This window comes from Otolemur garnettii, unplaced genomic scaffold, assembly GCF_000181295.1.
Source record: "Otolemur garnettii isolate 467f Iridium unplaced genomic scaffold, OtoGar3 scaffold00024, whole genome shotgun sequence".
Lineage (NCBI taxonomy): Eukaryota > Metazoa > Chordata > Mammalia > Primates > Galagidae > Otolemur > Otolemur garnettii.
Genome location: NW_003852419.1, coordinates 225,777 through 252,830, shown reverse-complemented (window position 1 = coordinate 252,830; position 27,054 = coordinate 225,777). Strand labels below are relative to the sequence as shown.

The 27,054-nt window shown below is 39.3% G+C and overlaps 2 pseudogenes; one reads left to right on the top strand and one right to left on the bottom strand.

The window, feature by feature from the left end:
- LOC100950709 overlaps nucleotides 1-27,054 on the top strand; it is a 64,389-nt pseudogene that overhangs the window by 30,083 nt on the left and 7,252 nt on the right.
- LOC111724612 lies at nucleotides 22,338-22,428 on the bottom strand (annotated as a pseudogene).

Here is a 27,054-nt window from a genome sequence, read left to right as displayed (position 1 = left end):
GTATTCTGGGTTTCCATTCTCATCACTTTGTGTGTTATAATTCATTACCTTGTTTATTTCTCTTAAAAGTATAAATGTCCAGAGAACCACGTTCAGTGGGGCCAGAGATTTCATCCCTTGGGCTGTAAGGGCTTGTTTTTTGTCCTTGGGATGGTAGGGATTTCCTAGGGACATATGCCACCCATAATCAGGGAAGGCGTTTTTATTTGGCAGACCAAACTAAAGATCATTGAGTTTCACAGTTTGTTAACTGTAGCTGTATTAGGCATTCATTATTTTAATTGATTCATTCATTTTTTTTTTTTAACATGTAGGGTTTTGACAAATATGTCAGTCTTTTCCCTCTTCCATCAGGAGGCGGAATTTCCTTTCAGTAGGGGAATTTGACATTTTCCTTTTGACATGAGACTTATCTTCAGATGTACAATGTGATACATGTCATCCTGTACAAACCCCACCTTCCCAGAACACGAGAGCTGAGCAGCTTCTCTGGAGGAGTATGTCGGGGAAGGAGGCCAACTCATGGAAGTGGCCCAGAGACATTCTGACTCAAGCTGGCTCTGCCACTCACTAGCCTGGTGGGCCTGCAGCCAGGGAGTGTGCAAAGCTTCAGCTTCCTCACTTACAAACTGAGGGTAATGACATTAGCCTTGAAGAGCAGTTGCAAGGACGTGCGTGTCTGTGCATGAAGTTCCTAACGAAGTGTTTGGTTAGTTGATCTGTCTCCTCATGGTTAGCGGGATTGGTCCAGTCCCGAAACACTTTCTTACCAAATAGCCTTAATAACCTTGTTTTGTGAGATTGCTATTTGGAGTTGAAGGGAAGAAACTAACTTTATTATGATTGGAGAGGTTATGGACCCCAAATCTCAAGTCTCCTCAAAGAACTTTATATCAATTCCAGCTCCTTTCCATGTATGGAAATGTATGAGTTTTAAACACAGACTTTGGAATCTTCCCTGGAATCACAGGAATTGCAGGCTAATTACAGAGTCAGAGGAGGGCCTCATGAGTAATGGTTGCATTCTGAACTGACTCTCAGGATAATTGATCAGCATAACTTTGTAAGCCTTCCACGGCCATCTTTTCTTAGCAGCAACAACTTGATTAGTTTGGATATGGATGAATTGTTTGGAGCTTAAACAGGACTGGCTTCATAATACTTATTTTCAGGATCTTCATTTTCTTCCTCTTGAATTTTTTTTTTAACAGTTTATTATTTAAAGCCACAAAATTTTTTTTAAAATTCACTGTGATTCTTGAGGCTCTAGTTTTGATCATTTATGTGTTATAATTAATGGATAAAATTTTATCCCTCTTGGAGAGGATGCAACAATGTAGCAACTGTCAAGGCCTATTTCGAATCACTGGGTTCTTGCCGGGATTAAATATTTGAGGCAGAACCAGTAACACTTTATCAGACTGATAAACCAGTACTGGTTTATGTACTGAGGAGAAGTCTGGACTTAGGGTGATCAACTGGTCCCAGTTTGAGACTTGCCCTGTTTTAGCACAAGGTCCTGTGTCCTGGAAAATATTTAAGTCCCAGGTAAACAGAGATAATTTGCCTGAGCTGTTTATGCTTTAAAAATAAAAAGCTCCATGTCTGGTAATCCCTTCAGTGTTGGGCGTATCAGAACAGCAGTCACCTTACTGGTCTGGGAGGGAAGAGACCCAGGTTAGAGTGCTTGCTCTGCTGCTGCATAGCTATGTGGCACTGGCCAACTTGCTTTATTGACAAAATGAGGGGGTTGGACAGGTAATTCCAAGATCCCTATCAGTATTGGCATTTTGTGGTTAAATCAGCTTATTATTGGAATTTACCTCTTTAGTTCAGTGTTTTCTTTTAAGAAACCTGCATCCAATTCATTTTGAAAGCTCCTATAAGTGAATTCAGACTCCAACCTGGAAAAACACTAATCTGGATACTTCTGGATTAAATCTCAGGTATGGAAGGAAATAATGCTGATGGATATTGGGGTACCAGTGTAAGCAGGTGCTGCTCTTTTTGATGTTATGAACCAGACACCCAAGGCACGTTTACTTTGTTTTGTGGCTAGAGATTGATTAGGATTTTCTGTTTTAGCTAACACGCAGTATTTCCCTACTAGTGAGATCAAAGCTGGGTTGTAATTTTGGAACCAGGCCTTATTTATACATTGGAATAAATGTTGCTAAGCCAAGATCAACGGTGCACACAGAGTTGTAGTTTGGGAAAACATGGATGGAGTTGGGAGTTGGAGTTTGGACCATTGGTTCTGAGGGGACGAGTGATCACCGGAGGCAGCATTGACTTTCCAACTGCCTATCATGTTCTGGGCTTTGTGTTCAGGATTCAGTACAAATAAAACAGGGCCCCACCTTCGAGGAGCACACTGTCTATATACAGTGTGGCAAGTGCTATAACGGAGCCATAAGTAGAGCGACATGAGAGGGCAAAAGAAGTGACTGACTGAACTTGTCTACTCCATCGTTAATCAGCACCTTGCCCAGAGGGGTGTTATTGGGGGACCACAGTGCCTCAGTGCTGTGTTTTTTGGGTTTCATCTTTGGATATGATAGGACAGAGTATATTACTGTTGTTCTTACTATAAATGGCAAAAACTGAATGTAGCAAGGATGATTTGAGTTTTCCTGAAATCTTACACTAGACTTACTTTCCTTAAGTTTTCAATTGATTAGAGAAGTCACTATCTGCACACATTATAAATGCATCCTTTTGAAAGCCAATGCTTTCACTTCCTGGAATGGCGGTTAGCCAAGAAATTTGGCTTTTGTCATTTTGAATCATCGTTCTTCTTTTAAATAACAGTAAAAACATGACTCCAGCATGGGATTTCTGGTTAAAATGGGCCCATTGCAGTCCCATAGTTAATGGTGTAATAATTCCTGGTATAAAATGATACAAGATACTTGGTTTTTGTGATTAATAATGAGATGTGAGAAAATTTTATAGAGTGATTTTCTTCCTAGGAGCATGGGGGCATTTCATGTATTTTGCTGATTTATCTTCATAACATCCTCAAGAGAAAGGAGGAGGAAGTATTGCAGTGTATGTTTAATAAGAAATGAAACTGAAGCCCAGTGTAGGTAAAGGCCTCCTTCCCAGGAATGCACAGCTGGCTATGAAAAGCCTTTCCCTGCTTCCATTCCCCATAATCTACCGTCCTCTCACTAGGCTGTGCTGTTTTGCTGGGATCCTCAAGCTATCTCAGGAAGGCATATTTCAGGATGAAGAACTTTACTTACAACAACTTAAAAAATACTGTATCTGTGGGGGCCACTCCTCCAGATGTGTCCATACTATTTTGGAATTGATACAGCTGAGTCCATACTATTTTGGAATTTTTATAGCAGTATTCTTTAGGTCTTTGCCCTTAGGGCTGAGGTTCCAATGGGGTCAAGCTCCTTTGTCAAAAAAAGAAAGAGAAAAAATATATAGTATATATTTGGAGTCCAATCAAGTTTCACAGCACAATAGTGCATTAGTGCATGTAACCTGGCACACTAACGTTGGAAGTGGCCAGGTAGGCACAGGACTAGACAGTGACCTGGGTGGGGCAGGTTAGGAACCTGGCTCTTTATGCTAACTCTGTCATAAGCATGTGAGATGATGCTGGGCCTCAAGGTTCTATTTGTAAAATGAAAGGGGGTAGCCTGCACTGTTCAATATGTCTGTTATTTCAATTAATTACAATGAAAATCTCAGTTTCTCAGTTGCACCAGCCCCATTTCAAGTGTTTGATAACCACTGTGCTTCATGGCTGCCATAATGGACAGTGTAGATATAAAATACTTCTACCATCATAGAAAATTCCACTAGGGAATGTTCACCTAGTTTATCAGTGGTTTTTAAATGTGTTTCAATAAATTACCAGGATTCCTTAGACATTCCTTAGGGGCTTTGAAAAGATCAAGGGAGACTCCAACAAGCAGATGGGGTTCTGAGTCTCTCATCCTGGCTTCAATTGAGGGAGGTACATTTTCATCTGTTTTAAATGAAATGGGTACCCTATTTTGAATTTAGGTCTCCTTGTGAACTTAAACCTGGCACCACTTTCTCTCTCTCTGTTCTCTACCTGTATTCATTAAAAAATTTTTACAGAATTCATACAAAATATTCTCTACATGTTCACCACCTCTTTGTAGAATTTTCTTTTTTTGAGACAGAGACTCACTATGTCACCCTCAGTAGAGTGCAGTGCTATCATAGCTCACAGCAATGTCAAACTCTTGGGCTTAAGCAATTCTCTTGCCTCAGCCTCCTGAGTAGTTGGGACTATAGGCGCCTACCACAATGTTTGGCTATTTTTTATTGCAGTTGTTATTGTTTTTTTTAAGCTGGCCCAGACCAGATTTAAACCCACCAGACTTGGTGCATATATAAGCATTGTGCTACAGGTGCTGAGCCCTCTTTGTAGAATTTTGTAATGAATATTTTGTAAATATAGATACATTTATCTGCAATTTCCCATTTTCCCTATGTATGGTGACTTCATGGGTGACTTTCAGGATAGCCTGTATATTATAATTTTTATCTTTCTCATTTCCTGCCTCATCTACTCAATGTGAAGTGTCTGTATATGTGGGTTACATGTGTGGGGTGGGTGGGTTTGTTAGTTTGAGGGCTATAAACCAATTTATAATCACTCATACTTTCATATGAGAGATGAATCACAACTGTAGCCCAGGATGAAGGGTGGAAAGGGAGAAGGGTGGTTCGATAGAGAGAGGATTACTGGTGGGACCTCCCCTAGGAAGCATATTGCAAGTCAAATCCATCAAGTATTGAACACAAATGTCTTAACACTGTGATTAAGTAAATGAGGTGAAAGCTATGTTAATTAGTAGGATATAAACACTCCAATATGTACAAATAATCAGCACATTGAATCCTACAAAGGCATAAATGTATTCATGATCTATGTATATATGACTTAATAAAAAAAAGAAAAAAAATTCAGACCCACTATGGAAAATAAAGAAATTAGATCTTCTTCTATCAAGTCAGCATAGCCACTAGTAAACAGATCAGGCAGTCAGCTAACAAGTGCTTTCTGAGTGAGGACCTAGGGTATATGCTATAGGGGATAAAATGCTGCTTGTGATTGTAAATGTGTGCAGACTAGGTCCTAGTCAAAGAAGTTGGGAGATACTTGTGTCATGTGTATTACTTGTATTACTTACACACGTGTAATTTGAGGTTTCCGGAGTCTTACTATTTTATAAATAAGAGGTTGCATCAACACAGACAACTAAAAGTTCACAGGACTTCATCGGTTGACACAGAGCACTGAGTTCAAGGCCCTCCTGAAGCTCAGCTGCTCTTCCTGACCTTGGATTTTCCCAATAAATTTCCGCTCTCTCGATATATTTTTTTGTGTGTGCGTATGTGCATGTTTGAAGAGATTTATGTTACTTGCAGTCAAAAGGGCCTTAAGTAAGATAAGGATAGAGATCTTGGGAGTGAGGAGCAAATTTGAAAGGCTTAAAGGAAACTGTAAACCACCCGAGAATGGAACTGAGCCAACCTTTTCTTCATCCCATTGTAGGTGGTGTTCCCAGTCTGGCCTTGTGTTTTCCCCTATTCCTCCCTGTCCTCAGCATGTCCCATGAGCTCCAGGGAGCAGCGTCTCCTTCATGGTCTCCACCTTCCTCACCAATTCCCAGCTCAATCTCATCCTCCAGTTTTTATTAATTCTTCAGCTCTGTCCATTTTCTGCTTCCTCCTTAAAAGTCATTTTCGCAGAAACCTTTGAACTCCTTGGGGAGGCAGCAGTTCCCTATAGTGGTTCGAATCCTGTCTTAAGAATTTAAGTCTGTACCTCAGTTGTCTCCTCTGTAAAATGGGGAATAATAATAGCATCGACCTTTCAGGGTTGGTCTGAGGATCAAGTGCTTAGAACAGTGGCTGGTGTGCTGAACACGGCTGGCTGCCTCATGTGCTCTCCCATTGTCAGCCACTGTTGTGTGCTAGTCGTGGCTCCCTGCCCCTCTTTTCCCCCACTGCTAGGTTTGAAACTGCTTCTGTTTGTCTGTTAGTACTACAGCCGCTCAGTCTATAATTTCCCATTTTCACGGAGTACGGCTACTTCTCTTTGTGATAACTGAGACAGTATTAGCCTAGCTCTTTGACTCTGCCCTCATTGTCTATCACTGCGCACAGATTTATAGCTTTGGGGCTCTGGTGACATCTGTGGATTCTGTTAGTGTCTGGCAATCAATTAATCTGGGGTCAGAGGCTTAAACTCTCAAAAAGCAGCTCTCATAAGATGTTACTGTCTTTTCATCCATCCTTGGCTTCCCTTCTTTGTTGACAATGTGTGTTCTACTTGTCTGCCTTGCCAGCATCATCTTTCTTAGTGGCGAAGAGAAAAGCAATAGGATTTGAGTTATTCTGCCTTTTCTCTGCAACGGAATAACATTGTATTTTCTGACTCAGGGATTGTACGCATCCCCTTCTTAAGTATGTAACTTAAAATGCTCTTGTGATTGTCTCTGTCAAGTTGTACGAGGCCTCTCTGATGCCCTGTGGGTCTGAGTCATGCAGCTGAACCACTGCATCATGACTGTGTTTCCGCCAGGACTTTCTCTGTTTAGCTCCTACTCAGGGATTCTTTATAGTTACAATTCTATATTTTGCTTTGTTCAGGATCTGTCTTTTTCCTGCTCCTCTGTTCCTGCCGCCTTTGTTCTTTAGGTTCATGAATTCAGATTTCAGATGCCTAGGCTCCCTAGGATGTGTGTCCTGATTCAGAAGACGTTTGGACTTGACACGTCCTAGGTCTCTTGGGGAGACAGAAATAAACTGCATCTTGAAATGTGGGTCCTGGTAGATTGAACACTGTGTTGATCACGTTTAGACTATATCAGTTTGGTACTATGATCTTTGGGCTCTATTTACTATGATTTGAATCTTCCTTTAGGGAAAGTTGCTGGCTAATGTCTTATTGAAGTCAAGAAGGAGTTAGAGGGAGGCAATTTTCAATTTCTAATTAAATAATAGGACCAGATAATCTTTAGGTATGGGAATCAGATTTCTGCTTTGGATGGGAGATTAAACCCAGAAAATGAGAGGTCCCTGGTCTGTGGAAGATTAAACTCTAAGGAATATATATTTTATATATTTATATATCTATATAAATATGTATATATATGTTTTATATTTATATTTACACACACACCTATATTTAACCTATAAGGCATTTCTTGGTGCCTAGCCCAGCACTTAGGATGAACTGGGCTTAGAGCAAATGTTTGCTGGATGGCATATGCTGTTGGACAATTAAGTTCTGAAACTCACCCTAGAAAAAGTGCTACATATCTCATTGCAGAATATCACCACAATCGCTAGATGGCCAAGGGGAGTACTTCGAAGGTGGCCATAATGATACAATTTAACAATGAGGTATATAGCACTTTTTCAAGGACGAGTTCACGAAGTTAATTGTCAGATCTCATATGTTGCCGAAGCTCAGAGACCTCAGTTCTCTGTTCCAGGGTCTCCTCCTCCTCCTCAAGACTCCAGACACGCAGAAACATTTCCACTCTCTCAACTACGTCCTGTTTTCTCTCACTCTTTGTCTTTGACATGTAACTTCATTGTTCATGGAGCTTTTTCCCCTCCTTTTCCTTATGGCTCTTAACTTCAGTGTCGGGACCATCTGGCCTGGGTGTCCCTGGTGTCCCCACTGTGCTCCTGACTCACAGGTTCCATAACTGCACCTTGGGATGCAGAAACTGCTTCCTTGTCTCTCTCCCGTGTGAAGCGTGACTGTTTCTGAGGCTGGGGGACAGTGTCCAGAGCCGGTCACAGAGGAGGGGCCTCGTCAATGGTGTTGGAGTAAAACGAGCTGCTGCCACTGAGAGTTGTAGGGCTTGTAATCCTAATGTGCGTCTGTTTCTTGACCTATTTCTATCTCTGACTCTTTCTGTATGGAGCTGAATTACAGAGAACTTTCTCAGGGAAAATAAATCATGACATAAGAAAAATTGCCTTAGTGCATTGGAGATGCCAAATCAGCCAACATTTCTTTTTTAGCCAGAACTGTCAAGAGACAGAGAAACTAGACTATGCTGGTCAGTCCTTACCGTCTTTTTAGTGAGACCTGGTCGAATCAAATTATTCTCTATCTTGTACTTGGGCGAATGGGTGGATGCTTTAAAATTCAGACTAGTACTTTGAAATATCAGATCTGGAGAAGTTTTTGACCAACAGACAGTAGTAGATGGAGTAGTCATTCAGTGTGCACTGGAACTTTCTCTGGGTGTTTGTTTAATTAACAAAGTTTGTTTGAAAGCTGTACTTTGTGTACTTTAATGCATGCACATCATTACCTAAGCAAATTTATGAAAATGTATTGGAGTGGTGAGCATTTAGATATCTTCAGGGAATAAATCAGAATTGAAAGTTCCAAACCAGTGTAATTGTTACTGCATGCATGTCGTGTTCTAACCGCTGGCCTCTGGGAATAGGCTGACCTTACAGACCTCTTGTTAATTAAAGAGAAAACAAATTTTCTCCTAGAGTAGTTCTCTCCGCGCCTTGGGCTAACCTTGGGAGAATCACTTCAGCTTTCTGGGCCTCCGTTTCCTCAGCTGAAAATTGTAGGGTTTGTCCATCTTTAGGATCTTCTTAGCTTTACACATTTATAATAAATAAGGCACAAATTTTGGCTTTTCCTTTTTCTGAAGACCTGTAGCAGAAAAGTAGCTTTGCAATTGAAATTGTTAACTTTTTAAAAATATAACTGACTTTTTATGAGTGTTTATGGAACAAATTCGTCCTATGTGCAGGTCAGTGAGTTTATTGCAAAGTCCCTGTTCTTATGAAGCCTATGGTGTAGGATAGGAGTTGGTAAACTTTTCTGTAAAGGGTTAGGTAGTAAATATTTTTGGCTTTGTGGACCAGTCTGTCAAAAATGCTATCCAACTCTGCCGTGGCAGTGGGAAAGGGGCCACAGACAATATAGTAATGATGGCTGTGACTATGTAAATGAACATTTTATTTAAAAAACAGATTGTGGACCTGATTTGGCCCAAGAGTCATAGGTTGCAGATCTCTAAGAAAGTGGAGACATTCCATACACATATAGACAAGTAGATAAACGATATCTAAGGGGTGACAAGTGCCACTCTCATGAGCTATAAGATGAATGTGAGACACAACATTCACTAACAATGAATACTTTTGATCAAAACCATCCCATTTTGCACAGGCTTACATATTGGCTGGATATTCCTTTGTCACAGCACCTAAATGTACTAGTTGAAATAAATCTTTGGCTTTGATAAGAAATAAAATACAGACTAAAAAAGTTGAAAGTGTCAATACAAATGAATCAGCACAATGGGGTGCAGGCTTTGCTGTGCCAGAATGGATCACAGCTTACATGAGTCAGGTCAAGGTTGGAGCAGTCGTGGCCTGTCCTAACTTGTGGGGTTAGGGACTGTTTAGGGAAGACAGATCTCCACAGGGATCGATCATTTTGAAATTACTACTTTAAGGTATGGCATTTGGTTAGATATCTTTACCAACCTTTTAAAAATAATTTTTGCTTTGCTTCTGTTTAATCAACCTTAACTTTCAAAGTTTTTTTTATAATTGGAAAATGAATCAGAACAAAGAGCACAGGTTTAATCATTTAAAAACATATTTTGGGAAAATCTAAATTAACCTCTTACTTGTTACTACATAAAGACTGAAAACAAAAAGACTCATTTGCTTTGTGGCAACAGGCTGCTTAAAAAAACTTCAGCAATTTAATGATATCTCTTTGTGCAGAAGTATATTTGCAGACCTGTCCAGGAGAGTTATGATTAGCAAAGAAAAACAGCAGATGATTCTGCTGTTCCGTAGCTGTAGTAGTTTCTCTGTGGTTATTTTTGGTTCCTTGTTTTTGTGGCAAGGAGATGGAGTGAAGAGGGAGGCTGGCTGGGTCCTTGGCTGTGCTTCCTTATATGGCCTCTCCCTCATACCCGATCTGTATCAGGTTGGTTGGGCTAGTGGAGAAAAAGAAAGACTCCATCATTGATGTGTCTGGACAAACAACAAGTGACATTTATAGACCCCTGTGGTTTGGGTTCCAGCGAGAAGACAGTAATACCTTGCCCCAAGGGAATTAGTAGCAGGATCAGTACATGATGCATGTTAAAACAGACTACTGGGCTCCATCACTGTGTGCAGACCCACACAGAACACATCAGATGCTCTCCTTCCTCTTCATCAGTTAACAGCAGGCCACCTGAGGCTGCCAGACTGCTTGACTGAGAATCTTTAAGGGAAAATAAATGGGTATGTATTGATCGTCTACTCAAGGGCATTTTATATACTTTATCTTATTTTTTGTAGCATCCCATGTGATAGGAATTATTATACCATTTGATTTGGGAGGAAATTAAGGATCAGAGAGCCTGAGTAGGTTAGGTAACTTGTTCCAAGTCATATGGCTAATAAGGAACAGGCTAGGGACTCAGTGGCAGCTCTGACTCCAGAGGTCTTTTCCGCTACACACGGCTTCAAAAGAGTTTAATAAAAACTAGTCAAACTATTTTGCTAGCAATGCAAAGAGAGAAATAGCATGATAACCTTGTACGAAAAGGATTCTGTTTGCAGGCAGGAAAGTAAGGGCCTCATGCAGTGGTTCTCAGTGTTGAGGGCACACTGGGATCATTTGGGGAACTTGAGAAAAATGCCAATGCCATGTCTCATGTCCAGTGATTTTGATTGAATTATTCTGAGGCAGAACTTGGTCCTGGGAAGTTTTTAAAGCTTCTCAGGTGATTCTAGTGTGAAGCCAGTGAGAGCTGAGAACAACTGACCTACAGAGGTATGTGATATCCAGACAAAGGGTTGGCATCCTCTTGTAGGCTCCTCTAGTTGTGGGTCATGGGGGACTTAAAGAAAAAGATAAATGATTCTGAGACAGAGAAGAGATAATCTGTGGAGTTTGGGGGCAGAGAAGCTTTTATTCCTCAAATCACATTAACTTTCATGGCTTAATGTAAATGCTGATATTTGTTTGATGCCCTCCTAGACTATGTCTCTTAGGGATCTACAGAGTGTGATTTTAAAGCATTTTAAACTGTGAATTTGGGATTTAGCATTTTGCTTTAGGAGGAAAGCATGGTACCCTAATAACAAAAATGAGAAATGTAAAATTTCTGAAAGGCCTAGAATAAATAACACCAAGCCTGGAATTTTTCTCCTTGAGTTTCGATTCTTGAAGAATTCTTAGTTTAATAGAACATAAGCATGGATAACATCTCAGGGTAAGAGCAAAGGATAAAATCTCATCTGAATTCAGACCACATGAGAGAAGGCTGATGTACTGATTCTCATTACATGGCTTTGTCTAGCTCTTTTCTACAAGCTCAGCTAGAAGAGATGACAGCAATGTAAACAAGCTGTCCTTGGATTGCTAGCAGTGCTGGTGCCTTTCAGTAAGAGTGAGTTTTAGTCAGGGACTCAGTGGTGTGGCAGTTTATTGTTTATAAAGTATATTTACATGTCTCCTATGGTAGAGTGATTTCAAAATGGCCCAACTCTTTATTTTTCCTAGTATACATGCTGTTTGTAATGTGATTTTGGTCTATTTCCCTAGCCCTTGAATCTAGGCTGGACTTAAGACTTATTGTAACAAACAGAATGTAGTGTAAGTGATGTGTTCCGACCCTAGGATTCCAGAGGACTTGCGTGCCTCCCCCTCTTAGGAGCCCTGCTCGTGTCATGGGAGAACAAGCCTAGGCCTATGACTGGAGAGGAGAGGCCACCTGGAGTACAGCCAGTCGTCCCAGAGAGCTGACCCCAGACAAGCCAACATCCAGCTGGCCACCGGCCTTATGCTCAGGTCATTAGAACCGCCCCATCAATCCAACCAAGATTGGCACACTGCAGAAGAAATAACAAGAATTACTTTATGTCATTAAGTTATTGTGGCAAAAGCCAGTTAACACACATCCTCATGTGATTATGGAAAGAGTTATAATAATCCATCTCTAGATGAAAAGACTTGAGGATCTGAGAGGTTACATAAGGAAGTATGTCATCATCGTGGAAGGGGGGGTTGCTTTCGAATCAGGGAAAAGCCCCTCATTCTGATACCTGCTAGTTGTTAAACCTTGGGCCGATAACTTCAGTTTTCTAAATCTGTTTCTCCACCCATGATGTGTGGTGTTAGGATCTTGCTTTTCAAGTAGGTGGGTGTTATGTATCAAGCTGTGTACAGGGCTGAGTTCGTGTTAACATTCTATAAATTCTAGCTCTTATAGTGACGGTGACGGAATTGCTCAGGATTACATGGCCAGGAGAACTCAGGGACATGAATTCGGATCTTTTAATTCCTAACCCAGCAAACTTCCTATCTTTTTCCCTTCCCCCCTTCCACTTCCTTTTCCCTTTCCTTTCCATTTCTCTGTTCTCTGTGGTCACCTACACTGATGTGTTTTAAGGACTTATTGGATGTTTTTTAAGTCACCATCAGGTCCACCTAATTTTAAAAATCTTACTTTGAACTAGAGTAGACTGAAGATCTGCTGATGACAAGAAAATTTTGACCCCAAGTTCGTCAGAAGGCAAGAAAGAAATGCCTACCATATAAGCAAACAATGATGTCCGCTGTAGTACAGTCACCCTGTAAAATTTATGTCCACCCAGGACATAAATACCTTAAGGATGAGGATTAGAGAAAATTCGTTCAACTTAAGAATCTGAGCAACTGAGATCAAAGGTCAAGAAACACCAAATAAAGAAGGGAAATAAGAAATGTATAATAAGCTCTGTGCCCCCAGGAACAATTTCACAAGTAAGGGCCATAGGGTGGTTTGCATTTATATCCTTGATAAATATTTTAATACATTTTTAATAATTATAAAACAAACAACCTTGATTTGTCCTTGAAGTATCTCCTACATATGCAAACATTATTTACCCTTAATGATAATTTTTATAATTTATCCCACTCTCAGTTGCCCTCCTCTGGGTAATTTGAGAATACAGTTTCATTTTTGCATTTCTACTTTATTTCAATAAAATTAACTCCTGGGAGTAAACGTGTGAGTCCTTATTTTATTAATACACGCTGTGTCAGTTTGTTTATTATTTCCCCACATGCAGATGCGTCTTCCTCACAACTCCCAGGGACCAGCAAGCAGGGATGTTTGCAGCGTGATGCTCGGGGGTGTGGGTGTTTGGCCAACACCGCGAACTCCTTAGGTAACTATAGGAGCAGGAGTTTCAGAGAAGAAAAACAGCACATTTCCGAGTTCCACTGTCTAAAATTCTGGGGAGAAAGGAAACATATATCAGGATTATTTGTGGAAACAATTACTCACTACTGCTGGTTTCATCAAAATGTCTTTTAGCTAAAATTTGGAAGCCTACTATTAATCAAGTTGCCTTGGGAAAGATCACCACTTCCCTCAGGATCCTGCTTTTAGCATCAAAAGCAGATGTTTTGCTAGATAAGAAACAAGCATTTTAAACTGCGGCACGCAGAGTTTAGTCAGCAAGAAACACCAAGGTTAATATATAGTCATGCTATGTTTTGCCATCCTGGAAATTACTATTAATAACTCCCATAAGCTAACAAGACCTAGTCCCTAGCCTTGTGTGAGGTAGTAGTCCTTTTATTTTGGATCAAGCTTTCTATCACTTCTAGTTTAAATTTGACTTAACCAGTAAGAGCCTGATGATTCAACCTACCTACTCTGAATATAATCACAGTTCCGGATTTTGAAGAATCAGTAGTTGTGGATTTTCAAGCATAATTTTTGAAAATTATTCCTCCAGAACTGTGGTTCAACGTCCTTGTATTCTCTCTATGAAATAACCTTTGGTATCTCCTTAGGTGGCAAAACCAAATGTTATCTTGAGTTGAAAATACCTTAAGTGGAATATACTGGAATTGTTTATTATAAGAAAGCGGTAGCTAGTAAAGCAATCTGTTTGAAAAAAGAAACGAAACACTCATTTCATTTACAGGTAACTATTAGGTTTTTGTCTGTTTGTTTTACATAATTGTTGAAACAAGGACATTGATGGATCAGAGCTGGAGAGTATGGCTTGGTAAATAATCATCATTATGCGTGTACATGGGTGGGACTTTATTTGTTTGTTTTTACAGCAGAGAGATTTAAATGCATGGAATTTTAAAATCTGAGCTTGGGTGGTGCTGTGGCTTCACACTCTATGATGAAGCCCTGCACAGCGCTCCATTAGACAGTCATGCCCTCTTTATTCGGACCCTTCTAGGGAGGGGTGACTCATTACTTGAAAGAAGCAGCATATCTACTATGGCATTATATATTCTATTATAAAAGTTATAATTAGCTATTGAATTCCATCTTCCACAAAGCATTGTTGCTGGTGTGGCACAGGCACTGAAATGATCTGATACTACACTTGACCTTAGCCAAAAGGCGAGAAGCGATCCTGAAATGATCTGAAAGCAGACCCAAGAGTAAAAATTAAAATCTTTTTCATGTAATCTGTGCACAGTCCCATTGGTGGTTTCAGGTTATACTGCTTCCGTCCATTTATTTCCTTTCTTTGTGCTAATCTAGAGGCATCACAGATGTGAGGACAGGGTCAGCATAACACAGAGGGTATCAAAAATCTATACACATTTTAAGAAAGGAAGAAAACTATTATAATTTTAACATCCAACATATATCAATAACAAAAGATGAATACAAGTCATGTTTGACTTCTGCAATTGCAGGATACACTCGAATTATATACATAATATGATTTTTTTTCCCCCTAGAACGTTCCAAGTGGCCTTGAACTTGGCTGTAACATTCTAGGCAAACGTGTAGGATGCTGTTCTCTAAATTTAACCATAGAATGGGAATTGTGGGTGAGGTGGGGGTTGTTTGTCTGTGGCTAGACTAGAACATGGTACTAAACCAGTTTGGTGTGTGCAGAACTTTTGTCAGCTTCTAAAAAACTACTTCCTAAGATGAGTTTCACCATAGATGCAGAGGTTTACTTATCTCTCAGAATGCTATTAGTAAAGGCTTTTCTTTTGTGCCAACTGTTAGTGAGTTTTCTGTATGAGCCTAAAAAAATTGTGTACATATAAATAGTTTCTGGGATAAAACATTGGACTACCGTCTGTAAGTTATAGAAGGAAATCTGAACACTTTATCATTGTATAATTGAACTTTGTGTGTCTGTTATAGACTTGCTAGATCTTAATAAATTCCATTTCCCTTTCCTGGGTATTCAGGAAGACTTAATTTCTAGATGTCCTTTGCAGTGGGTTTGGGGCCATATGCCTGGTTTTTGTCTGGTGAAATATGGTCAGAAGTGATAGGTGTACTTGAGAGCCTGGCCAGAAAGCCTGTGCAGGCTTCCACGCTTTCCTTTTCTGGGAAAGACTACGTGTTGGAGATACAGTTTCAGAAGATGCAAGGAGACTTAATTCTTAATCCTCAGGTCATTTAAAATTCTTAATTATTCCATAATCATTTTGACATCAAAGCCATTATAATTTTAATTAAATGATTAGAAGGAAAACGTCCTCCATATTTCTTTACCTTATAAGTTATTTTAATTCTGTAAGTGGAATATGAAATAAAAAATCACAGTAAGTTGCCAATTTTAAAGTAATGACATAATTGCAAAGGAAATTGCTTTATACAGGAGACAGAGGATAAGAGAGAAAGACTTTAACAATTTAATATTCAGAGGTTGGACGAATGAAACAATGACAAATAAACTCTCAAAGCTCATTTCAATGTGAATGTTTCTAAAACTTGATTACACGCCCAGTGTCAGAGTCAGTGCTTTTTTCCTAATGCTGAAACAAATGACTCCAAAAGGTCCAGCTTGTTTCCCAATGCAGCTTAAAATCAAAAGGAAAATATTAGCTCAGTAAAGCATGTAGTATTGTAATAGAATTTCTCTTTCCATTTGCTTTACTGACAATGCTTCAACGGAGTTGGATGAGCAGCTGTGTGCAATACATTATTTCTGTAAATCTTAATAGCAATATTGTACTTTTCCTTGGCTAGCTTCTTCAAGATTGATATACTCTGATCAATATGACACAAATCTTGTTGAGAAATTACAGGCGAGACACAAGATAAATGCACATTTAATTTAAAGCACAGTTTGTCCCGGTAAGCAGTTTGTAATGATTAATCCATAGGAACCTTAATTGCTAAATAGGATTGATGTGCTGACCTGGGATGGCACCGGGTGTCCTGCTCATCACGTCCGTCCACCCACCTGGTTTCCTCCACTTCATAATGTGCTCTCCCACGTCTCAGCTTCAGAGTCGCTCCCGAGTATTCTTCTGTTTTGCAGATGCAACTGCACTTGTTTTTTGTGTGAGCGTTATCTGTGGCTTAATTAACCTTTATTACTTTGAAACTCATATTCATTCTTAGGTTTAATTTATGTCTTTCTGCTTTTGCGTTTTCAGAGATAGGGTTGGATAACAATAGGAGCATTTGGGAAAATCTAATAATTATCCCAGCTTGGCCACTATGAAGTTGTATAATTGCAAGCAAATTATTCCACATTGCTGAATCTGACGGCAATTACCACTGACAGCAATTACCACTATTTACCTCCAAGAGATTTTTCATTTTGATATTTGTCTCTTAAAATGCTGGAAAAGCCTATCATGTATGAAAAGAGAGCTATAAAAACCAGATATTGTGGTGTGAAGCTTTGCATCTGAAAAGCTGTGAGCAAATCCAGACGCTGTCAATTGCTGGCTTAAAATCTTTGATAAGTCATTTAATCTCTGGGCCTGATTTTTTCAAATATGGAATGAGGTAATCTTACCACTATCACAAGGGTGTTTTGAGAATGAGATGAGGTCATACAGACAACTGCCCAGAATAATCCTGGACTGCACAAAGGGCTCAGTAAATATTTGTCAACTGGGAAGACAGTAAGTACAAAACCTAAATTTGCTTGTGAATGGCAGAGAACAGTAGAGAATGACATAGTTCTATAAGTAGTTATCTGTTTGTTGATCCATGGTGATCCCAAATTTGTTCTGAATAATGAATAATGATTTAGTTCTTCTTACTTAACTAACCTTGAAAGGGAAATAGGAAAAAAGGGACTTAAAAAAAATTAATAGGCTCGGCGCTTGTGTCTCAAGTGGCTAAGGCGCCAGCCACATACACCTAAGGTGGCGGGTTCGAATCCCCAGCCCGGGCCCGCCAAACAACAATGATGGCTGCAATCAAAAAATGGCCAGGCGCTGTGGTGGGCGCCTGTAGTCCCAGCTACTTGGGAGGCTGAGGCAGGAGACTCACTTGAGCCCAGGAGTTGGAGGTTGCTGTGAGCGTGATGCCATGGCACCCTACCCAGGGGGATAGCTTGAGGCTCCGTCTCAAAAAAAAAAAAAATTAATATTGGCTAAGTGCAAGTGTGATCCTGGGAGGCTGAGGTGGGAAGATTGCTTGAGCTCAGGAATTTGAGACCAGCCTGAACAACAGTGAGAGCCAGTATCTCCTAAAAATAGAAAAATTAACCAGGCATTGTGGCATATGCCTGTGGTCTCAGCTACTTGGTAGGGTAAGGGAGGAACACAGATGTTTAAAGTTGCAATGAGCTGTGATGATACCACTTCACTCTACCCACGTCAATAGACCAAGACTTTAACTCAAAAAAAAAATCATATAATTCCACCAACAAATCAGTAAGCTAAAATTCTACTAATTCATATGTACTCCAAACCTTCTCACAGAGTTCATCAGATTTGGAATAAAACCAGGAGTCCTTGCCAGGACCCGAGGGCCCTGCAAGATTGAGGTGGGCTGCCTCAGAATTCTTGCTATTTTTTTTTCCAATTTAATATAAAGGTCCATATATTAGGTTACATTGTTTGAGTTTGTTAGGTAACATCTGAGTTGAAGTGAGTCCTTTACCCCTGAGATGTGCCGTCGTGCCCCCCTATGTTGTACCTGTTACGTGGGAGCTTACTGAGCTTCCCCGCCCCTTAATGGATTTACTTGTGTTTTTCTATCATGCAGACCTGTAGTTGTTCATCTATAATAAGTTAGTATTTAGTACATAGGGTGGTGCTTGCTTTTCCATTTATGAGATACTTTACTAAGGAGAATATTCTTCAACTCCATCCAGGTTAATACAAAAGATGTAGTCTCCATCTTTTTAATAGCTGAATAGTATTCCATGGTATACATATACCATAGTTTATTAATCCATCCCTGGATTGATGAGCCCTTGGGTTGTTTCCATGTCTTTGTGATTATGAGTTGAGCTGCTATAAATATTTGCGTGCAAATGTCTTTATGATAAAATGATTTTTTTCTCTTGGGTAGATACCTAATAATGGGATCAAAGAAAAGGTCTATTTTAAGCTCTTTGAGGATTTTCCATACTTCTCTCCAAAGAGACTATACTACTTTATAATCCCACCAGTAGTATATAAGTGTTCCCTTCTCTCTGCACCCATGATAGCATCTGCAGCGTTGGGACTCTGGGATATTCTCACTGGGTGTAGGTAATATCTCTTGGTTTTGATTCGCATTTCTCTGATGACTGGGAGTGATGAGCATTTTTTCATGTGTTTGTTGGCCATTAGTTCATGTTCTTAGAAGAATGTTTGGTTGATGTCCCTTGCCCAGTGATTAATTGGGCTGTCTTCTCTTGGTGTTAGCTCTTTGTCAGATTCATAAAATGTGAATGATTGGGTGTTAGCTTTTGTCAGATTCATAACATGTGAATATCTTCTCCCATTCTGAAGTTTGTCTGTTTTTTTTTTTTTTTTATTGTGACCTTGGCTGTGCAGAAGCTTTGAAGCTTGATCAGGTTGTATTTACTTAAATTTATCGTTATTGCAACTGCCACCGGGGGTTGGAGGTCTTCTTCATAAATCCTTTCCTTGGGGCTGATATCATTAAGAGTTTTTCTCTTATTTTTTTCTATATATTTGCATCTTAGATTTAAATCTTTTATTTAGCATGAGTTAAGTTTTTTAAATGCCAAGAGGTACGAGTCCATTTTTAGCCTATTACATATGGCTAATGAGTTCTCCCAACACCAGTTATTGAACAGAGATTCTTGTCCCCAGTGTATGCTTTTGTTTGGTTTACTGAAGATCAGATGGCAATATGAGGGTGGTTTCACCTCTAGATTCTCTATGCTGTTTTATAGATCTGTGTGTCTATTTTTCTGCTAACACCATGTTGTTTTGATTGTTATAGACTTAATATAACATGAAGTCTGGTAACGTGGTGCCTCCAGATTAGTTTTTTTTCTTAGACATGTGTTGGCTATTCAGGGTTTTTCTGGTTCCATATGGAACAAAAAACTATTATTTCAATTTCATCAAAGTATGATGTTGGTGTTTTAATGGGGATTGCATTGAGTCTGTAGATTGCTTTGGGTAGTGTAGACATTTTAACAATGTTGATTCTTCCCATCCTGGTGTGTTCTCCCATTTTTAAATGTCTTCTGCTATTTCTTTTCTCAGGGTTTCAGCGTTCTCCCTGTAAACTTCCTTTACATCCTTTGTTAGGTGTATTCCCAGGTATTTCATTTTCTCTGAAGCTACTGTGAAGGGCACTGTGTCTTTGGTTTGATTCTCAGTTTGATTGTTATTGATGTATATGAAGGCTACTGATTTGTGGACATTGATTTTTTATCCTGTGATGTTACTGTATTTCTTGATCACTTGCAGGAGTCTCATAATTGAGCCCCTAGGGTATATGATTATATAATCAACAAAGAACAAAAATTTGACCTCCCCATTGTATACCCTTGATATCCTTCTCTTGCCTGACTACATTGGCTAGGACTTACTGCACTATGTTGAACAGTAGTGGTAATAGTGGACATCTTTATTTGGTTCCAGTTCTAAGTGAAAATGCTTTCAGGCTCCGCACCTGTAGCACAGAGGTTACGGCCCTAGCCACATACACGGAGGGAGGTGGGTTTGAGCCCCTCCTGGGCCAGCTAAATAACCATGGCAACTGGTTGGCAAAATAGCTGGGCATTGTGGTGAGTGCCTGTAGTCCCAGCTACATGGGAGGCTGAGGCAAGAGAATCACTTAAGCCCAAGAGTTGGAGGTTGCTGTGAGCTGTGACGCCACAGCACTCAACCCAGGTGACATAGTGAGACTCTGTCTCAAAAAAAAAAACAAAGCTTTCAGTTTTACTCCATTCTGTATGATATTGGCTGTGGGTTTGTGTAGATGGCTTCTCTCAGTCTAAGAAATGTTCCATCTATGCCTATTTTCTTAGTGTTCTTATTAGAAAAGGATGCAGAATTTTGTTGAATGCTTTTTCTGCATCTATTGAAAAGATCATATAGTCTTTGTTTTTGCTTTTATTTATATGGTGGATTGTGTTTATGGATTTGCATATCTGAAATCAGCCCTGCATCCCTGGGATACTTCTTGCTATTTCTGAATGCTCTGGGTCCATTCCTACTCAAGCCTTTTAACATGGCAGTTCTTTACATGGAACATTTTTTCCCTTTCTCCTACATTTTTGCACATGGGAGTTTTTCCTATCATCTTAGAATCCCTTCCAATCTCACTTTTTCAGTAAGGAATCTCTAAAATATTTACCTCTGCCTCCTATCCCCTCACCCTCTATCCCATTAATCTGCATATTTTTCTTACAAAATTAGAAAAATATTAAAAAGCACTTAATACATAGATTGTGTTTTGTAGATATTTACTTGTTTTTTTTTTCTGTCTCTTCCACTAAATATAAATTCTAAGACAGCAGAGAATACTGTCTTGTTCACTGCTATCCCTTACACATGGACCAGTGCTCAACAGCAGGCAGGCACTCAAATATATTTGTTGCATAAATGCATTTACTGTATGGACTGACCTTCTTATGCTTAGGCAGTAGGATACAGTGTTTACGATGTGAGAAAACATTAAAAGGTACAAATGTTACAGATTCAGAGATGGACACACTTAACTATCTACCATTGAGGGCTTGCTGAAGAATAATAGTTTTATAAGCACTGAGTTTCCTATTGGAAAAACAGGGAAAATAGAGTGAAGTTATAGGAAGAGGATGTTGACTTGTGACCACATGATGACTTTGGGTGCCAAGGACCTTCTGGTGATTGGAAAAGACATGATTTCTATGACAGTGCTGAAGATATAACTATTGTGCTGAGGGCAGAGAGAAAGGCAGTATGATCAGTCATTGTAAAAGTGGGAACTGGAGACTGAGGCTGGGTCTTATAAGGGTGAAACTAAAATTGAGACTGGGTGAGAATGTGTTGTTTGTATTAATAAGAGCTGTTGACATGGCCCAGCCCACTAGGATGCCGCGTGCTGTGTGCTAACCCCTGAGTGGCCTCTGTGCATCTGCCCAGCATGTGGATAGTGAGTGTCCAGTCACACTTCCTCACTCCCTTTCCTACTCTCCCATCTATTTTTTTAACCTTGATTTTTGCTTCATCTGCTTTTTACATTTGTAATATTTTGTTCTTTCTTTTTAAATTTGTTTAAACATTTCGAATTCTCTGCAAAGAAACGTATGCTGAAAATAACAGTTCAAATAATACAGAAGAGTTTCTGTTAAAAAGCAACTGGCTTTAGGCTCATGTATCTCAAGACCTCAGTTCTAGTTCCCTGAGTAGGGTGCAGGGATACGACAGTAGGATGCAGTGTTTTCTCTTTTACCGATTTGTTTTTTGGTTCTGATGTTAATGCCAAAACTCTAGATTAGTCCTGTCTAATGAAAATATAATGTGAGCCACATATAAAAAATTTAAAATTATTTAGTAGGCACATTAGAAAAGTAAAAGTACAACATATAAAACTCATTTTAATAGTATATTTTATTTAACATAGATACCCAATATATTTTCAACACATAATCCATATAGAGATCATGAATGGGCTAGTTTATTTTTTTATTGTTTTCAAATCTGCTGTGTATTTTAAGCTTGCAGCACTTGTCAGTTTAGATGTTTCATAGCCATATGGCTGGTGTCTACTATATTGGACAGTGGCACTCCTGGTAATGTGTGTCAGATAATATTTCTAGATTTATAATACCTAGTGTATATTCACCATTGCTAATGTGTAATACATACGTGTATTTTTTGTTTGACATGAAAGGTAAGGTTGCTTATACACACTATTATCTTCTTCCTAACGTTTTTAGATATATACATGTATCTGAATATATATAATTTATATTTAGAATTTTAGTTATTTTATTGGTAATGTCTATGACTTTAAATAATGTACTTGAAACTTTATTCTGAATCTCTAGCTTCAGTAATATCTCAATTATATTTTTTGACATTTCACTTTTGTACATTACCATTTCGACTACGTTCTGTACATTTCCTTCCTCTGTGTCTGCCCCGTCTCTTCATGAATTTGTGTGTCATCCTTGCGCGGGGGCCATGCTAATCTCCTCTGTGTCGTTCCAATTTTAGTATATGTGCTGCTGAAGCGAGAGCTGCCCTGTCTCTTGTCAGTTGTACTTGCTTATAGAAAGCCCTAAATATTTACAAGTGTTTCTGCAAACATGAGTTTTAGTCTTGCTAGAAAATTATATAGACAGGGATTGAGAGAGTGTCTCTGTAATTTTGATTAGTATAGATGGAGTTACAGACCACCAGAACTTGATCTGCCTGGAACTGAAGGCCGACCAGAAAAGGAGTTTCCTTCCTGCCAGCCAATATTTTATGTGGTTACAGATTTTGATAATAGAATTAATTACCAGCCACTCATCTAAACTGGGACCTTTTTTTTAATTTCAAAAAAATTTTGAGACAGACTGTGTTATGACCATTATTTCACTTCCAAAAAAACACAGCTGACAGTGCCCTTTCTGATTGACCCCTGCAAGTTTCCACGTGCTCAGCTCGCTGGGGTTGCAGGGAGGGCTTCCTTTGTTTCCATATGCATAGATTTCACATTTTTTGATGTTTATGTATCTCAATTTTTGTAAGGATGCACATATATGGTTAGGAAATAGATTCACATTTCATGGATAACTGATTTTTCTTCCTTCTGAAAATCTTGCTTTTTATAGATCAGGGTGATATTCTACACAAATCAAATGCTGAAAGCCCAGAATCAAAGGAGACAGCAGGGTCAGAAATGCCACGTGTGCTTTAGTGATATTGGGAACTGATATTCATAGAGAATAACATCTGTAGTCACCTTCTTTTTCTTTTTCTTTTTCTTTTTTTTTTTTTTTGAGACAGAATCTCAAGCTGTTGCCCTGGGTAGAGTGCTGTGGCATTACAGCTTACAGCAACCTCAAACTTTTGGGCTTAAGTGATTCTTTTGCTTTAGCCTCCCAAGTAGTTGGGACTATAGGTGCCCACCACAATGCCTGGCTATGTGGCCGGTGCCCTACCCACTAAGCTAAGGGTACTGCCCATCACTTTTGTTTTCAAAATCAGAATTTGATGTATTAAAATTACTCATTAAAAATGTTTTCAATGGAACTATTACATTTAATTCATAATTACTATCCTATTTATAAATCTAATAAATGTTGCCAATCACTTTAAAAGTATATTAATTAACTTAATTATAGTCCCTTAAATATTTTAAATTTTAATAGATTTGATTTTCTTTTTATTTTTAAATTAAATCATAGCTGTGTACATTAATACTATCATGGGGTACAGTGTGTTGTTTCTATATACAGTTTGAAATACTTTCATTCATCTGGTTAACATAGCCTTCATGTCATTTTCTTAGTTATCGTGTTAAGACATTTATATTCTACATTTAGAAAGACTCACATGTACCCCCATAGGATAAACCATAGACGTGATCCCACCAATTGCCCTCCCTCCACCCATCCTCCAGATTTGATTTTCTTAAGAGCTAAATGCTTTTAACAAGTAACTCATCTCTAAGTACTTACAGTGTTCTAGTTAATTTAATAAATTTATAAATATTATAAATCTCAAGTTCTTTTACATTGTACAGATACAAACAAATCATTTATATCTTTTTACTTAAACCATAGTCAAAATATCAATTTTAAATTACATATATTAAATTGAAATTATCAGACTAACCTGTCAGATGCTTTGATGAACCAAATTCTCTAAGCAACTTAAAAATATTGATACCATGGATTTGTTTATTTTATCATCTCTATTTATCTCTCAATCTTCCTGGCCTTAAAAGACCCTGAGCCACTGAGAATAGGTCACCACCTTGAATGAATTAGGGCCACTTTTCAGCTGGCTGAGAAGACTGATTGACCAGAGATTTGGGGGGAGGGCAGGAGATGAATCTTCAGACATTAAGGGAGATTTGCCTTATGAGTGCACTGAGACTTGCCCAAGGCCCTGATCTATAAATTCCATTTGTTTTGTAACCTAGGTCCCTGGAGTTCAAGTTAAGGGCTTCTTAACTTTTGTGTGACACACTTCAATTTTATTGTTTGATCTTGGCACATAAAATTCTGTAACTCCTACTCATGTTGCTTTCTTACTTTAGGAGTCAATTAACTAAAGTTTGAGTCAATCCTTAATTATTTCCTTGCTTTTCCCTAACTGACAGGGCTAGGATTTGAATGGATTCAATATGGATTCTGTATGTTTCATGTCTTTTCCTGGCTCTTCATTTACAATCCTAAAGCTGTGCTCATACCACATAACAGGAGATAGTAAATGTATTCTTTGATTTTGGGGCACATAAGTTGAAAGTCATGATTTTCTTGGTGTATCACGAAAGTGGCTACTGTGTTGGGTCTTGCAGTAGAAGTTTCAAGTGTAAAAGAGCTGCCATTCAGTTGAATCAGAAGGCTCGAAGAATGTTGAGTACCCCTCAACTTCAAGTGCACAGAGGCTGGAGGAATGCTACAGATGGAAGGTAGACTTCTTACCTTCGAATGTCTCCTATGCTCCCATAAATAAGGGTGGAAAACATAGACTGTAAAACTTTTGGGTCTCCTATTTTTCAGCATAGACTAATGATCAGCATCGATTGCCAATCACTTCTTGAGTGACTGATGTATGCCAGGTCCTGTAGGCATATAGTCTTTAATGAGAATGGGACATCCTTCCATTGCTTTGCTGATATATTTGCCCCTATTCAGTGAGTCACTACTCCTATTTGAAAAATAGCTAATCTCACTGGTCAGTGTCTGAAATGTTCTCTGGGTCATATTGCCTCAGGGGACAAAACTGTATGACTCTGAAACTCTTTCTGCTGATCTTTGTGCCTTTTCTTCCTGTAATACGCAACCATGTGCGCACCACCACGCTTGCATAGGTAATGCTGGCTGGGCATTTGCCAGGCAGCTTGCAAATAGTCTACAAGTCTGCTTAGAAAGCTGATCACTCTAGATTTCAGACAGCAGGAAGGAGGAACCCTTTCTAGAACTCCTGGCCTCGTTTTCCAGTTCACCCTTAGAAGAGTAGGGGGTTTTGGACACTTGCCCAATTATTGATAAAATTGGTTCTTGTTTCTTATTTAGCTGTTGATTTTTATAGGTATGTTTCTTTCAGTTTTGTTTCTTTTGGTTGAGAATTCAAGAATGATACATGGAAAATGGGGAGGTTTTAAAATCCATTTTAAGTCCTGACATTCAGAAAGAGTAAGTAACTTGCCTTAGCCAGGAAGTAGTCAGACTAGGGCTCGCATATAGCTCTGTCTGCGAAACCAGGGTGCAATCCACACTGCCTCACCGCATCTGAACTAGCACAGTTTTGAGTAGGGGAGTGAGCATGATCATTGCATGTGGCTGCTACATCTTAGGGAGTGCTAGTCACACTGTAAATATACACTGACTCAGGGGTTCACATACTTTTTGTTGTCAAGACCCTTTTCCATTTTTAAAAGTGACAGAATTCTAAGGAGCTCTTGTCTATGTAGGTTATATCTTTGGATAGTTACTGTATTAGGAATTAACACTATGGGCTCGGTGACTGTAGCTCAGCAGCTAGGACACCAGCCACATACACCAAAGGAAGTTGGTTCAAATCCAGCCTGGGCCTGGCAAACAACAATGACAACTACAACCAAAAAATAGCCAGGCATTATGGTGGGCTCCTGTAGTCCCAGCTACTTGGGAGGCTGAGGCAAGAGAATCGCTAGAGCCCAAGAGTTTGAGGTTGCTGTGAGCTGTGACCCCACAGTACTCTACTGAGGGTGACATAGTGAGACTCTGTCTCAAAAAAAAAAAAATAGAAATTAACACTATGAAAATTTTATAACACAGGTGTGTTATTCCATTAGCCTTCAGAATTTTGACCTTGTGGTCCCTTGAAAGCACCTTTGATAATCTCCAATGCCCCCTTCCACACTTTGAAAGTCATTGTGGTAGCTTATTTGAGAGTAGGGGCAGGAATGGCTTTTCAGAGCTGTTAGGTGGGTACCAGAGCTGCATAGAGACTCTCCCAACAGAAGTGTCATGCACCCAGTGGCACGCACTGTGCCCCGTCCTGACAGCACCTTGCCTTCCATGACACTGTTCTGCTTATCTGTTACTCTTAGTCGAAATCATCTGGCCTGATTTCCACCCTATCAAACTCTGAATATGCCATCACATCTCATTTTGAGGCTAGAGTATGTGTGTGTGTGTGTGTGTGTGTGAGAGAGAGAGAGAGAGAGCGAGCACATGTACACGCATCTACTATGCATACATGCTGCTAGTAATCTTTGCTTTCAGCATTCTGGGAGCATGTGACTAAGGGAGGGTGGCTGAGATGATCAGGTTGTGCACTCATGCACTGACTTAAATATACTCATATACACATAGATGTATATATTTTCTTTTAACTGGAGAAGGGGGTGCTATTCTAATTTGCTCAAAAGTACTGTATGCGTTAAGCCTCTGTGAAGTAACATGATTGGATATGCTCTTTTGGAAGACTGCCTGGTAGCACTGTGTGTCAGGTGGTTTGGAAGAGTGGGACTCTAAACCCCAAAGGCAAGCATTGAGCAGATCTGTTTATAGGAGTCCAGGTCAGAAAAATTAAATTAGTTAGAATGATTTATTACCATAAAATGGCTTTATTGCTAAAGAGTTCCTATAGTTGAATCAAATGGCTAAACTAATATGGAACATAAGGTTGGGAATTCTCCAACAATTCTAAGTTCACTT